Source organism: Polypterus senegalus, chromosome 9 (genome assembly GCF_016835505.1).
Source record: "Polypterus senegalus isolate Bchr_013 chromosome 9, ASM1683550v1, whole genome shotgun sequence".
NCBI lineage: Eukaryota > Metazoa > Chordata > Cladistia > Polypteriformes > Polypteridae > Polypterus > Polypterus senegalus.
Window position 1 is genome coordinate 24,813,466 of NC_053162.1, and position 16,317 is coordinate 24,829,782.

The window sequence follows — 16,317 nt, forward strand, 5'->3', positions numbered from 1 at the left end:
AGCAGGACCAGTATCTGCTCCTTTGGGCAAGGAGACACAGGATGAGCACTGCTAGAGCCTACATAATTACCTCCAACAGGCCACTGGTGTGAATGTCTCTGAGAAAACCATCAGAAACAGACTTCATGAGGGTTGCCTGAGGGCCCAACGTCCTCTACATTTGCCATAGAAGACCAGAATTGGCAGGTCCACTACTGACACCCTATGCTTTTCACAGATGAGAGCAGGTTCACCCTGAGCACAAGTGACAGACATGAAAGGGTCTGGAGAAGCCGTAACAAACGTTATGCTGCTTGTAACATTGTTCAGCATGACCAGTTTGGTGGGGGGTCAGTGATGGTCCCATGGAGGGACACACAGACCTCTACCAGCTGGACAACGGCACCTTACCTGCCATTAGGTATTAGGATGAAATCCTTGGACCCATTGTCAGACCCTGTGCTGGTGCAGTGGGTCCAGGGTTTCTCCTGGTGCACAACAATGTCCGGCCTCATGTGGCGAGAGTATGCAGGCAGTTCTTGGAGGATGAAGGAATTGATACCATTGACTGTATTATTTATATATATTTTATTTATATTTTTTCTGTTCTTTCAGCCATCTGACGTTATGATCAGAATCATCTTTAGAGACTTAAAAAACAATACTATATATAAAAACTCCTATTGTCTAAGTGTAAAAAACACTTTGAGCTACATCCTGTATATGACAATGTGCTTTAGAAATAAAAGTTGTTGTTGAAAGAATCCTAGGTTCAGCAAAATATATATTTCCATAGATAGAAAGACAAATATAACTTTTTTTGTTGAAAAAAGGGAAAAGGATCTTTTTCTAGAAGCCCAAGAAAGAGTAACATCCACCCACCTCAAACACACACAAAAATTACAAAAAAGAAAAAAAACTTCTGTCCTGGTTAAAGATAACAGAGAAGCCACAGTAAGGCTATTGTAGGCATGAAGGAGCCCATGTAGTGTTTCTTAGCACATTTCTATTGAGTAATTTGTTGGCTGAAAGTCCTCAATGCTAGTGTGTCTCAGAGAGGATGTGCAGGATTGTTTATAATGGCTATCAGTTTAGTCTGCATCTCCTAAATAAGCCAATTTTTTAATCAGCTTGTTGATTCAACTGGCCACGCGTGAAGTGATATTACCAGCATAGAGAATCACACTGGCCATCCCCGAGTCATAAAATACAGTATGTAAAGGATGTCATTACCCCTATTTAAGAAGCACTGTCTCCTAAGAAAAAACAATCTGCACTGCCCTTTTTTAGGTATTTTTGCATACAGTATAATATGCAAAACACCTACTGCAATACCTATATTTGTCTGTCTGCATGAAATAACTCTATCCCTCATGGACCAATTTTGTTGAAACGTGGCACACATATTCTTCAAGGAAATTTGTTTGACAGTTCAATTTTCATGGTGATATCTTGAACAGATCACTCCGTACAAAGTTTTGACATTTCAAAACCTCCCATCAAAAAGCATCGGCAAATCTCCAAAGACATGTCTTAAAAAACAGAACATTCTTTCCGACTTTAACTACAAATTTGTTTACTGTTCTGTATTACATCTTGCCTGAAGAAGGGGCCTGAGTTGCCTCAAAAACTTGCATATTGTAATCTTTTTAGTTAGCCAATAAAAGGTGTCATTTTGCTTGGCACTTCTCTACATTCATAATGGTTAACACGGTACAACACCCTACTACTCTTGACACCCATTAATCCAACTTCTATATTTTGTATATTTTTTCTCTTTTTCACCTTCAATAGCCGCTACTAACGGCAAACAGATCTCCAATACAGGTTAATATAACAAAAGCAGACTCTGTGTATGAGTAGGAACTTGCTGTCATAGGCCGTTTCTGCCATGTGTGGATGGGCAGTTCCCTATCGGCAATTTATGCTTGGCACGTGTATCAGGAAATTGTTTTTGCTTAATCAAGTCTTCCCAGCGGCTTGAGTGCAAACACAACAGAACAAATGCATCAACATCTCCCGAAGTTTTAAGTCATAACATGTTAGTTACATAATCTTACCAAACAAAACAGTACAAAATGCATGTAAGGAAAACAAAAGGTAATCTAGATTTGAATGAAGTACACTGTGGTATGTTAGCATTTGTGCATAAAACAAATAAACATATATTGTACTTTACCTTACACTAAGCCAGCCTCAGAGCCGCATTTTCTTCTGACCAGCTGTGCTACTCATCTGGGTTGAAATCTAAGTAAACACCGCAGACCTCAGCGTTAACGTTTGCAATGCACCGTGTATTGCATATGTCTCTGTGATATATCATTTGGTATGGAATCCATAAAAGCAGTGGTGATGTTTGTGATGTGCCAAATGTTAGAATGACAAATACAATGCATTGTATTACTAAAATGTTTCCAATACGCCATCTTTTGGAATGAGAGAGACACAGCAACCGGAGAGACAGAAGGACAGGCACTTATCATTTTATTAAGGTGGATTTTAATGATTCACTAGTGCCACATTCAGCTGGTATCCATAATGGTCACTTGTTGTATTAAAGCTTGCCTTTCACTCCTATTATTCCATAACATTTGTCATAATGTGAATAGCTTTGCAAGTCCCACTTCATGAAAATTACTATTTCTGGACATGTTTGAGTAAAGAAGGAATTAATTACCAAAAGAGTTTTTTTTTTTTGCACACGTCATTGTCAATATTTGTGTGTGTGTGTGTGAGTGAAAGTGGTTCCTGTGATAAACTACAGTCCTGTCCAAACCTGTTTTTAGCCTTTTGCCCAATCCTGGTGACATAGCCACTGGCCATTGCAACCTTGAAATGGACTGAGGAGATCCTAAAATCTATTTGCTTATTGCTCTATTTGTTCATTGAGGGCTACTGTGCCTACACAGCCCTTGAATGTTACGCCATGTGTATTTTGTAACTTGCTAGATCAGGGGTGCCCACACTTCTTCGGCTTGCAAGCTACTTTTAAAATGACTAGGTCAAAATGATCTACCTACATTAAAAATCCTATATATATATATATATATACACTATATACTGTATATATATATATGTATATATATATATACTGTATACACTATAAATATATACAGTACAGGCCAAAAGTGTGGACACACCTCCTCATTCAATGTGTTTTCTTTATTTTCATGACCATTTACATTAGTAGATTCTCACTGAAGGCATCAAAACAATGAATGAACACATGTGGAGTTATGTACTTAACAAAAAAAGGTGAAATAACTGAAAACATGTTTTATATTCTAGTTTCTTCAAAATAGCCACCCTTTGCTCTGATTACTGCTTTGCACACTCTTGGCATTCTCTCGAATAAATAAAGAAAACACATTGAATGAGGAGGTGTGTCAAAACCTTTGGCCTGTACTGTATATATATACACTATACAGTATATATATATATATATATATATATATATATATATATACTGTATGTACTGAGTATCAGAGGTGGGTAGTAACAAGTTACATTTACTCCATTACATTTACTTGAGTAACTGTTTTAAAAAAATGTACTTCTAAGAGTAGTTTTACTGCACCATACTTTTTACTTTTACTTGAGTACATTTGTGAAGAAGAAACACTACTCCTACTCCGCTACATTGGGCAACACTCGAGCATCTTTTATCATCTCTCCATCTTGGAAGGTGTTTTTATGCTTAATGATCGAGTGATTTACCCAGAACGATGCTTCGGTGTGTCTGTCTTTGCTTTTGAATTCAGCCGAGTGAAAAATAACGGCTGTATGATTAACTGCGATTTTAGTTCCCTCTCATTTCTCTTTCTCAGATCGCTTTTCGGAAGGAAGTCAGTTTTGGAGTTTTTATGAACTGTTCGAAAGTGCCTTTCCACATTTTCCTTCTTTGGAATACCCATGATAGACTAACAGATCAGACAAACGCACTTCGATTGTGACATTGTGAGAGAAAAAAAATCCTCTTCCAATTCTACATTCAGCACATAACCAACAATTTTTTTTTTTAAATCCCTTCTTTAGTCAATATAAATTGGATGGCTAACTAGATCACTTAGATAGCCGGAGTATTGCAGTAGCTTGTACGTTTGATTGTGCTTGCGGGATGACCAGTGTGTTAGAAGAAAAGAGATCTCAGACTGGCCGCCCTGTATGTCGATCAAGTGGCAAATGCCATGGGGAGGATATATGATAGTCTAACATTTAAAAAAACATTTTTTGAATGCAACGCAAATTACATGCACTACCTTTCCGATCTACCAGTCGATTGTGATCGACGTATTGGGCACCCCTGTGCTAGATAGTGAAGTTCCTCGATGTTACTAGACTAATCCAGCCTGTCATTTGCATACCACAGAGATATGTTCAAGATTATTTATTTATCATTTAACTGGAAAATTATTTTAACTAACATTTTTGGGAAGCATTTTGGTTTCTTTTCACATTTCAAATATGTTCCTGTCAGAAGTACTGTCACCTAAAGTGGTGTGAGTGTCCTCAGTGATTATTTGGTGTCCATCCAGTCCCTGCATTGCTCACTATACTGCTGGACTGTTTTCCAGTTCCTTGTGCTCCTATGAGTAGATTTAGAAAGTAAAACTCTGCATAGATAGCGGAAAATGAAAACTCAGCTGCATCTGTTCCATCCAAATGCCAGTATTAATATTATTTATGTCAACACAGAGAAAAACATTTCTAATGTCCGCTCTCTTCTTTTACCCAGGGAAAGATGCAAGTAGGTTTTGCTGACATGAAGCCTTACAGCAGATATTGTGTTCTGTGCCTTTTCCCAGTACGACTTTTTTCCTCCGTATGAATAAATCTTATCCACCATGAGATCTGGTAATAAATCAAAGAAGCTTATGAGTTAGAGTGGGTGTACCCTGTTGAAAAGTCAACTTGTCTAGAGGTCAGTTTCTAAAGCAAATGCTAATTTTTCTTTGTGCCTTGTACTTGCCACTTGAGGGTATGAACAATTATCCACATATTTTCTTGACCCTCAACTTGGTATGTGAATGTCTGCAGTTTAACTAAAATTTCTCTAAGGTCTAAAGTGTCTTAATGAAAATGTCACCTAGAAGCTTTTCGGTTTAATCTGTAGATTTGCCTGAAATGGGATAGCTCAGTCACAATTTCAGCTTTTTTTTGTTTGATATCATCAACTACATTTACTTATTTGACTGACGCCTTTATCCAAGGTGACTTGCAACATTTATGATACAATTGGTTACATATCTTTTTTGGTTTTCCAATTGGAGCATGGGAAGGTCAAGTGACTTGCTTAGGGTCACACAGTGTCAGTACCGGGATTTGAACCCACAACCAAATTCTGAAGTCCAAAGCTTTAAAAACTATGCCACGTTGCCTATCACCTGCTAGAGACTGACAGTTGGATCAAATTTAATATAATTAAACCTTAGTTAAACATTACTTATCACTACTCGCCACACTTATACCTAGCCTTAAACATGTACAGTAAAATAAATAGAAATGAAGTTGTGGTTTCTTCTCTTTCAATTGAAATGGACATTTTACCCTGGATAGTTGCTTGGTTCTCTTGATGAGCTAAATATTTATATTTTCACTCATCCTTCCATTCACCAATTTTTCAGTCCACTTATTTAATGCCGAGTCATATACAGTGCCTTCAGAAAGTTGCTCTGTTGTTTAAAATCATTTAAATTGTTTTTCCCACACCAAGCAATACTCATACCCCAAAATGACAAAGCAAAAAAAATTTTAAGAAATGTTTGCAAATTTATAAAAAAAATTAATATTGAGTAACAAGTATTCAGACTCTTTGCTATTACACTTGAAACATGGGTCAGGTGCCTCCCATTCTAATGATCATTTTTGAGATGTTTCTGTGCCATCTTTGGAGTTAACCTTTGGTAAATTCAACTGACATGGTGGTAAATGCACACACCAGTCTATAGAAGGTCCTACTGTACAGTTGATAAAGTGTATCAGAGCAAACCTCAGGCCATGATGCCAAAGGAATTGCCTGCTCAGCTCGGAGACAGGATTATGTCAAGGCAGAGATCTGTGGAAGGCTACAACAAAAATTCATGCAGTATTGAAGATTCCCAAGAGGACAGTGGCCTCCATAATTCTTAAATTTGAAGATCTTTAGTACAGCTGGCCACCTAGCAAAAAAACTGAGTAATTGTGGGAGAAAGCTCTTGGTAAAAGAGGGGGCCACAATCCCAATGGACACTCCAAGGAACCTGTGTGGAGATGTGAGAAACATCCACTCTGGGCTTATGACAGAGTAGTCAGACTGAACCTTCTCCTCAGTAAAATACATGTGGAAGTCCATTTAGAGTTGGTAAAAATAATTTTAGCACAAGGTTGCAACCTAGCAAAATATTAAAGAATTGAAGGAATCTGGGGTAACCACAAAGCATAGGAAGTTTAGAATTGAGGTTTATATACTTATATAACCATATTAACAAAAGTACTTAATAACAAAAAACACAAATAATCATTAAAAAACAACAATAAAAAGGAAAATACAATAAGGCCAGGGAATAAATTCTGACTGAAACAGCCTTGGATAAAGTAGTCACACAAGTTCTTAATAATAAAATATACATTAATTCAGTACAGCTGAATAACTAATGATATTGTTCATATACTGTATATGAGCTAGCAGCTTGTTGACATAATGGTTAGCCATTTTATTTCATAGCTCCACGAGACTGGGTTTGAATAGCAGCTCTACACTCTGGGTTGCCCTTTCTTTTTTTTTTGCCATTTCTTCAGTTTTTCTGGTCTCTGTTCTTAATTTGTAAATCATGGTTGTTAAAGCTCATAGAGACTGCCCAGGGCCAGAACAGGAGTGCACAGACAGCATCATTTTGGCCACCAGAGTGCAGTATTGTTAACGTTGACTTATCTCATTGGCTAAAAAATAATTATAATTAATTACATTTATACAAACTATCTTACAGACAGACCTCAATATGTGTGTCTTGGGAACTGCAGGTCTGACATTGTGTTCAGCAATACAGGGGCGCCGCAGGAGACTGTACTTTCTCAGGTCCTGTTCAATCTATATACATCAGACTTCCAATATGACTCGGAGTCCTGCCACATGCAAAAGTTCGCTGATGACACTGCTATCGTGGGCTGTATCAGGAGTGGGCAGGAGGAGGAGTACAGGAAGCTAATCAAAGACTTTGTTAAATGGTGTGACTCAAACCACTTACACCTTAACACCAGCAAGACCAAGGAGCTGGTGGTGGATTTTAGGAGGCCCAGGCCCCTCATGGACCCTGTGGTCATCAGAGGTGACTGTGTGCAGAGGGTGCAGACCTATAAATATCTGGGAGTGCAGCTGGATGACAAATTGGACTGGACTGCCAATACTAATGCTCTATGTAAGAAAGGTCAGAGCAGACTATACTTTCTGAGAAGGTTGGCATCCTTCAACATCTGCAGTAAGATGCTGCAGATGTTCTACCAGACGGTTGTGGCGAGTGCCCTCTTCTACGCGGTGGTGTGCTGGGGTGGCAGCATAAAGATGAAAGACGCCTCATGCCTGGACAAACTTGTTAAGAAGGCAGGCTCTATTGTAGGAGTAAAGTTGGACAGTTTAACATCTGTGGCAGAGCGACGGGCATTAAGCAAACTCCTGTCAATCATGAATAATCCACAGCATCCACTTAACAGTGCCATCTCCAGGCAGAGTAGTAGCTTCAGCGACAGACTGCTGTCACCATCCTGCTCCACTGACAGACTAAGGAGATTGTTCCTCCCCTACACTATGTGACTCTTCAATTCCACCTGGGGGAGTAAATGCTAACATTACTCAAAGTTATTGTCTGCTTTTTCATTTTTTCATTTTTATTACTATTTAATTTAATATTGTTTCTTTGTATCAGTATACTGCTGCTGGATTATGTGAATTTCCCCTTGGGATTAATAAAGTATCTATCTATCTATCTATCTATCTATCTATCTATCTATCTAATGCTTTTCTAACCTCCTCAAAGCACTTTACATAGACAGTGAGGATCCACTTCAGCCACCACCGATGTGCTGCATCCACATGGATGATGCGATGGCTGCCATTCTTGTGCCAGTGTACTCAACACACAATAGCTAATTGGTGGTGAAGTGGTGATAGAAATAGCCAATTAGAGACATGGGATAATTTGGGGGCCTGAATAACCAGGAACTCATAAAACAAGCTATTGTTTTGCAGAGATGTCCATGGATCATTTATGACCACAGAGAGTCAGCACACCTGGTGAAATGTCTCATCTGAAGAATGGCATCAGTTTTTTACAGCACAGTGTCCCCATCACTGCAGTGGGGCATTGGGATCCCGACATAGACCACAGGTAAGCATCACTCGCACACAAACATTTCTCATAGCAGCAACCCAAGCGTTTCCGACTTCTGGCCCGGCTTTAGGTGGATTATCTGTTCTGAAGTGCAGGTGGTACGGCTGCTTGCTATAAATTCATAACTATTTACACATACTGTATACATGGATGGATAAATTAGTGTTTCACTTGGATATCTTTTAACGTTAAATGGTTCCACTGTCCATGCTCTGTGCATCACACTCTTACTAGAGTTTTTGGGTTCCTGGACCTTGTCTCATGTGTTTTTGTCTCAGTGCCTTGCTCCTATTCCTTTCATCTCTCAACCTCCATGTCAGCTTAAACACCCATTGCCCTAGAACCAACTATTTATTTTTTTAAAGAACACTGACCTGACAATTTACATTAATGTTTTGGCTTCTAGTGTTTTAGGTGCCATCCTTCTTCTGCATTTCTACTTTCTCTGCTGTTCTTTTTACAGTTTTCTGTGGTGGCTATCTGCACCACCACCACCTAATCAAAGCACTGTGATGTCCCTACATTGATGGATTAAAGGCCAGAAGTCCACATGACCGTCATCATCAAGTTCTTCCATGAGAACCCTGAATACCATGAGGACTGATTGAGATCATTTATGTTAGGTAGAATGCCTAGAGGGGACTGGGCAGTCTCGTGGCCTTGGAACCCCTGCAAATTTTATTTTTATTTTCTCCAGCCATCTGGAGTTTTTTATTTTGTTTTTTCTGACCTCCCTGGCCACCTGACCTTACTTTTATTCTAGGTTAATTAGTGTTCTCTATTTTTAATTATTTATTGTGTCTTTTTTCTCTTTCTTCTTCATGTAAAGCACTTTGTATGAAAATGTGCTATAGAAATAAATGTTGGGAGGGAGTTCTTTTTGAAATAAATGAGATAGGCTTAACACTAATTTGGGTAGTTTCATTATAAAGTCAGAGAATGAAACTTTGTTCCTTTAAATATTCTAAGAAATTAAAAGCAAATATTTTATGTAAATTTTGGGGTCCTAGAACCCATATGGAATTCCAGAAGCACAGAGGACTTAATTAATTAGAAATTCACAGGCTATGGCCAGTGTGGTATCGCTCTTAATTCCAAAGATGTGCATGCCAGAAAAGTTTGATGCTTTAAACCAGCCTGATATGAGTGTGTCTTGTAACAAATGAGCATATCCAAGGTTGGTTCTTTTATTTGCACCCAAATGCTGCTCTGACCCTAAGTTTGATTGTGTGATGATGGATAGATGGATCTCAGTGAGCAAAATGAAATTATTAGCTGCTAATACTCTGACTATAAGGCCAAAAGTCAAACGTGAAACCTTAACACAGAAAAAAAAGTACTAAAAACATTTTAATAAATCTTAAAAAGAATCGAATTTGTTATAAAACAGTGTTTCTCAACCAATAATGGGCCAAGGGTTGCTGTCAGTGGGTCATGAGTTGCTGACATTAGGTCAAAAGCAAAAAAAAAAAAGTGAAAAGAGGTCTTCAATATTATTTCCCTATGCCTTTCCTCTTGTTTGAGCACAGCGGGCTTCTCCTCTCTTTTTGTGGCATTTGTTTCACCAAGTGGGATGCATGTGGCTGCTCAATGTATAATTGGGTGCTGAGGCCATAAAAGTTGAGAACTACTATTATAGAAGAAATAATAGTTGGAGTTGATACCCATTCCATTGGGAAGGTCAAACTCAATGACAGACCATTAGTAGAACAAAGTCAGGGTCAAGAATTCAGTTGGCCCATGTGAGCTAAGTACAGAATTTGTAGTGACCGGCTCTTTTATTGAATCTTCTGCTTATCCTCTTGGTTGCAAAGCCCACAATTTTTTTTTTTCCTTAACAATATTCTAAATGAAATATTTAAAAAAAATTAAAGGTTCTTTAAAAATAAAAATGGTGGATTGTGATATGTTTGAACACATTTTCAACAGAAAGTGCATTCTGTCTTTCAAATAAATTGGACTGCAACTCATTTTCATATCTTTTTACTGCCAAATGAAATGAGTTTCCATTTAAATGGCTCTTTAAAATAGCTTTCACAGGAGTAAAGCATTTTCATTTTTAAAGCATATTGTGATATGTTTTGAGGGTGGCTGGAAAGAGCTTCTCATTTGCATAGAATGATATTTTAACATTATTCAAAATGGATGAAATCAACGGTGTGGGCTACAGTACTGAGGAAACGCATTCCTCCATTTTCTGAATTCATTGTTTCTGTTACTACATAGGAGCAGAGGATGTCCTATCGGAAATGGGCAAAAGGCAGATTCTGCTCAAATGTGGATGGTGTGCTATTCTCACAAATGATATTTGGGTGAAAATGAGCAGACTTCACTGGATGAGCTGCCAGCTGTGCTTTCATTTTTACCTAAAATCCATTTATTTTTAAAATCTGATTTTTCATTAGGCTTTGGCACTGAACCTTAAGCCACAAGGTTGCTGGGCCATTCCATTCTCTCCGAGTCAATCTGTGACCAGACTCTAGTTATGAAAAAGTATGTGAAGAGATGTAATGTAACTCTCCGTGTGTAAAAACATCTCCCAAATAAAGAATAATAATATTAATTTGGCTATGTGTTTTGTGTTTGGTGCTCTTTATTATTTTTTTTATATTTTCATGACAAGTTTTTGGGACTTCTTGGTACCTATTCTGGGATTTCGGAGGGCGAGGAATTTGATTGTGACATTTATTTCATCCTATCCTGGTTCCCTGACTAAGTTGCAATTTTTTTAATGTCTTATCACGAGGCTATTTTGAATATTGACTGCGGCACCATTTTATGGATTTCGTGTTGGCCATTGCCAAGGCAACCTCCCAGAATTCCCCAGGAACATGCTCACTTGACGTCATCGTGGACCTTTAAGAAGTTTGTTTATGCGCCTTTTGTGTATCTGTGTTTTGGAAAGAACTAAAAGACGTGACAAGCACTTCAGTCCGTATTGTGTTCTTAAGAATTACTTATGAATGCTTTGAAATCATTTCAGCTCATTATATCCAGCACCTCCTGACTCACAAGAAAACCCCCACATGTACAGTACGATATATGTACTGCTCAACTCATCTTGATATCTAGTTATTAAACCATAGAGCTTTTTCAAGTTCCCCTTCTATGTTTAACCCTCTAGACCCAAAAAATCCCTAATTTTTAGTCCATTTCTGGACCATATTTTGTGCAGAATATTAAACCCTTATGATAAAGAGTAAACCAATAGGTCTCTTTAGCAAGTAGCCTATGATCAGAAGGACTTGAATTTGTTCACTCCACATCAACTGACCCTAGGGGGTCACCTGCTTATTGGATATGAGTGGGGTGAAACTTTTTTACAAAACTACATTACTTTATTTCAAAAACGGTTACAATGATATATATACAAAATATTATTACATTAATTTCTTGTAATTAATAGACAAGTAAAATGCACAATAATGGAGAAGAGAGAGAGAACTTAATAAATATTGAATTGTCAAACCTATTAATCCAATTTAGGTTCAAGATGTGCTGGAGCCCATCCTGGCAACATCAGCCACAAGACACACAATGGCTAATATAATCTGGGAAGGCGTGAGAAAAGACGGAATACACAGAGACACTGGGATAATGTGCAAAGTCGACACAGACAACAAGCAGGTGTAAGACTCACCTCTAAAATGCAGGATCCATGAGACAGCAGAGCTATCCACTATGACGGTAATGGGAAAAAACAGATAAATAGAAAGCTGCGACCTACAGCTGCAGTTACCTCGCTATCGGATGAAGATAGCGTCTTTGATCATGAGATGTTGTACTCTAGGACGGCAGGTTACTTCTGCCTTGAAACTGATGCTGCTGGGGTAGGCTCCAAATCCACTTCACTCCAGAAAAGTGACTGGCTAAATAAAGGGTCAAAAAGGGCCAAGAAAATGTTCTCAGCCTTCAATTAAAGGTACAGTAAGTTTTAAATATGGATGGCCCAACAGTGGACTCTCTGCAGAGTTAAAACCCATCGAAATTTCTGTTCATGTCTATGCTGACTATAGTAATTTATTCTATTTTTTGTGCATTTTTTTGAACACACACAAAAAATACTTACTTAAAATGGCATGTTAATAGGGCATGAGCTAAGTCTAAAAAAATAGAGGAATCATTTGACATAAAAATTAAACGAAACGAAAAAAAAAACAAATATAATTTTACAATGAAAAATTTTCCAAAAGATATGCAAAAAAAACTAAAATCGCAAGAATGGACTGCACTCTGCAAAGTACAGACCCATCCATCAAATCCCTGTCTGTGCTGACAGTGGTCTCCTCTTTGCCCTCCTTCTGGATGCACTGCAGAGGCTCAGGAAAATGTCTTTCTGTTTCTGATGCTCCATTCAGAGAAGACACAAGCACATGCTGGTTTCTAATGAATTTTAGTTTTATCCAGGGTAAACTATCTATTTTAAAATGAAGGACAGGTGTTGTGCTTGGGGAAAGCATGATGGATGTAGGCCTGCAGTTGAGGGCACTACTAGTCAGCGGAGTGAAGCTCGGTTTAACCTTTTACAGTCTTATATTCATTCTGGAGGGCTTCCAGAAGATGAGAGATAAAAGTTACTGCCTATTTTTTTTTAGTTCATCAGAAAATTAAAAATTAGATTTAGTAAATTAAAAATTCCATATTTTAAAATGTGGAGCTTTTAAATTATAATTCATTCTTTTAACTGTTACTTGGAATTATTGTATGTAAAATGTAAAATTCATATTAGGAATATAATATAGATATATTCTGACTAACACTTTTGAGTGTATCTTATGAATGTTGGTCAGCTGGTCACAGAAATTGCATTTAAATTGTCCTATTGCATATGGTTTTATTGCAATCACTTATTTTTGCGATTTTTGACCCATATTACAAGTATACATGTACAGTACTACAACTACAATTGGAACATCTGTGGTGATCAAAAGCTAGTGCCATTGCTGCTAGGAATGCAGGTCAGAAGCCCCAATTACTACGAATGGGCCAGCCAGCCATGCTAAACAGTTTCATTACATTAAAAAAATGTGGCCATTCTCTAAGTGTGACATGTAATCAGCTTGTCTACCCAATAAAGATATTTTTGCTTCCTTTTCATTTTTAACTTGGACTGGTGAAGAACTTGATGAAAACAATAAATAAGCAAGATGAATTATTTTGTTATCTGTGACTGATGTTTCCACGAATAACTGATGCCATAATAAAGTAATGTATTTTTGTTTATCCAAATATCAGGCACATCATCAATGAAAAGTAGTTTGAAGATCTGCAAGTGATGCTGGAGGAAATAACATGGAAGGCGTTCAAGGATATTGTTCAGAATTGTCTTGGCAACTACAGTGAACCAAATTATGTCCAGCTGGTTAACATGCTACAAGCTTAGAAAACCATGAAGTGCTACATGTCGCTAAAAAATCATTTTCTGCATTCACATTTGGAATTTTTCCATGCTAATCTTGGTGCAGTCAGAGAAGAAAAAGGGAAAAGGTTTCACCAGGACATTGCAATGATGGAAAAGCCAAAGGTCATGTGGAATCTATCAATGCTGCTGACTTTAGTTAGACAATAAAATAAGAAACATTAGATGCCAATTACAAATTAAAATAAACAATAAAACATTTTTAGCATAACTGATCTAATGCAGCATCATTAAGCGATTAAACACACTAAATTCAAGAAAAGTTAATTTTGTTTTCTCCCATTTCCTACATTATGCACTCAATCTGAAAATATATTTGTGTTCAGCATGAAGCTATCGTAATCACGAAACATTTTTCAGGAAGCAAAACTTATAAAAAGCTTTGTTGTCCAGTCTTATTTTGTCTTTAATGTGTTATACTTTGTTAAGAAAAATAATGTCAACAAAAATGCTAACACACATATACTAATCAAAACATCCATTGATCTTTGTTTCTAAAATGAATTTACAGAAGGTGAGAGTTTATATATTGGATTAGACTAGATTACACTTTATTGGTCCCCAAGTAGAAATTAAAATTTTAAAGATGTTCCCACAAATAAACAAACAAAAAAATAAATAAAAACAAATAACCACAATCAAACGCACATAAAAACCTCTGGCTTGCATAACAGAGAGAGCTGCTGCTATCAATAACATGTCTGTAGGTGGTACTGGAAACATCAGATATTAGACACATTAATGTCTTTGATGTGAGAGAAAACAAGCACTTCTGTACAAAACCCAGATGAAGGAAGAAAACACCGCCCTGTGAGTGACCAAAGTGACAACTAATCCCAGATCGTAAAGGGTAGTGTACCACTGGTGCTCACCGCTGTCACTTCCTGATATCCTTTTAATTTTGTTTTAATTTCTAGTTTAGTACGAATGCTAGTTTAGCATGTGTCTTGAGTCAGTTTCATTGAAATCAGCTCAAGTTTTTATTGTCCTAAGAAGGAAACAAGGTCTGTCCTGAGGAGAGATGGATATATTGTGTTAAAATTATAGCAGACAGAAACTCAAAAAATATATATATAATAGTGAATAAGACATGAAATTATGCTTAGTAAGTATTAATCTAAAAGTAATACTCAGCCAATAATTACTAAGAATGATAACTACTGGAGATCACAAGTTAAGCAAGTAGAGGTCCAATAAAAATAAACCTAATTTTAAAGATCCATAGCAGTTGGTAGGAAGAAAAATTTGAACCCATTCAAAGACAATATGAAGAACACAAACAAAAGAAACTCAATAGATCAAAAGGGATCTTCTATATGTTAAAAACACTTAAAACCCCAAAATGCTCATTTTTGTATCTGTTACTTAACCAACATTGTAGTGACAGCTGATAAAACAAAATATTAATCTCGTGTTTTCACTGAGAACAGAGATGAAACAATTCCAAATACAATTGATTTAAATGGAAAAACAATATCAATACTGCCAAAAACAAATTTCAAATCACCAATTCCAAAGGTATATTTTAACAACATCCCAAACGTGTATATCTGCTTACATATTGTTAAATAAACAATTTCTGCAAAATTCTGACATGCATGGCAACGAAGCACTCAGAACGAGACTGAGCTTTTCAATGAAAGATCCACCTACCTTTTGTGTATTTAAATGCAGAGCATAGACATTATATAATACACTGAACATTTGTGGAGATCAAGAGCAAATTGAAGTCTTACAGTAACCAACACGTATTAGTTGTAATTATACATTGCCTTTTTTTACAAATTTTGTTATGTTGCAGCCTTGTTTTCCCTCATCGAACTCCTTGTCCAGGAATGACAAAGTGAGAATAGGATTTTAAAAATGTATGCTAATTTATTAAAAAATAAAAAACTGAACAATCATAGTGACACTAGTATTCAGACCCTTTCCTCTGTACTTAATTTAGGCACCTTTGGAAGCGATTACGGCCTGCAGTCTTCTGATATATATGACATGACAAGCTTAGCACACCTGGACTGGAGGATTTTCTGTCACTCTTCTCTTCAGATTCTCTCAAGCTCTGTCAAGTTGGGTGGAGGCCATAGGTGGAGAGCTGTTTTCTGGTCAATCTGCAGATGTTTAATTGGGATGTAGTCCAGGCTCTGGCTGGATAGCTGATGGATATTCCCAATGTTGACCATAAGCCAGTTTTGTGTTTAGGGTAAAACTGTTGTGTTCAAAGGCAAAAATGTGGCCCAGTGCACTCTGGAGCAGGTTTTTATTAAGCGTCAGCTTTTCTTTAATCCTGTTTAGTTTCCAAGTCCCTCCTCCTGAAAAAACAAATCCCACAGCATGATGCTGCCACAACCATACTTCACTGCTGGAATGGTTTTGCATAGGTAATGAGTGTGCCTGGTTTTCTCCAGACGTGACACATGGAATTGAGGCCAGACAGCTGAATTTTGGCTTCATAAGATCAGACAATCTTGTTTCTCATAGTTTGGTGAATCATTCAGATTCCTTTTTTGCAAACTCCAAGCAGGCTTTCATTTGTCATCTGAACGTGCTCCCATA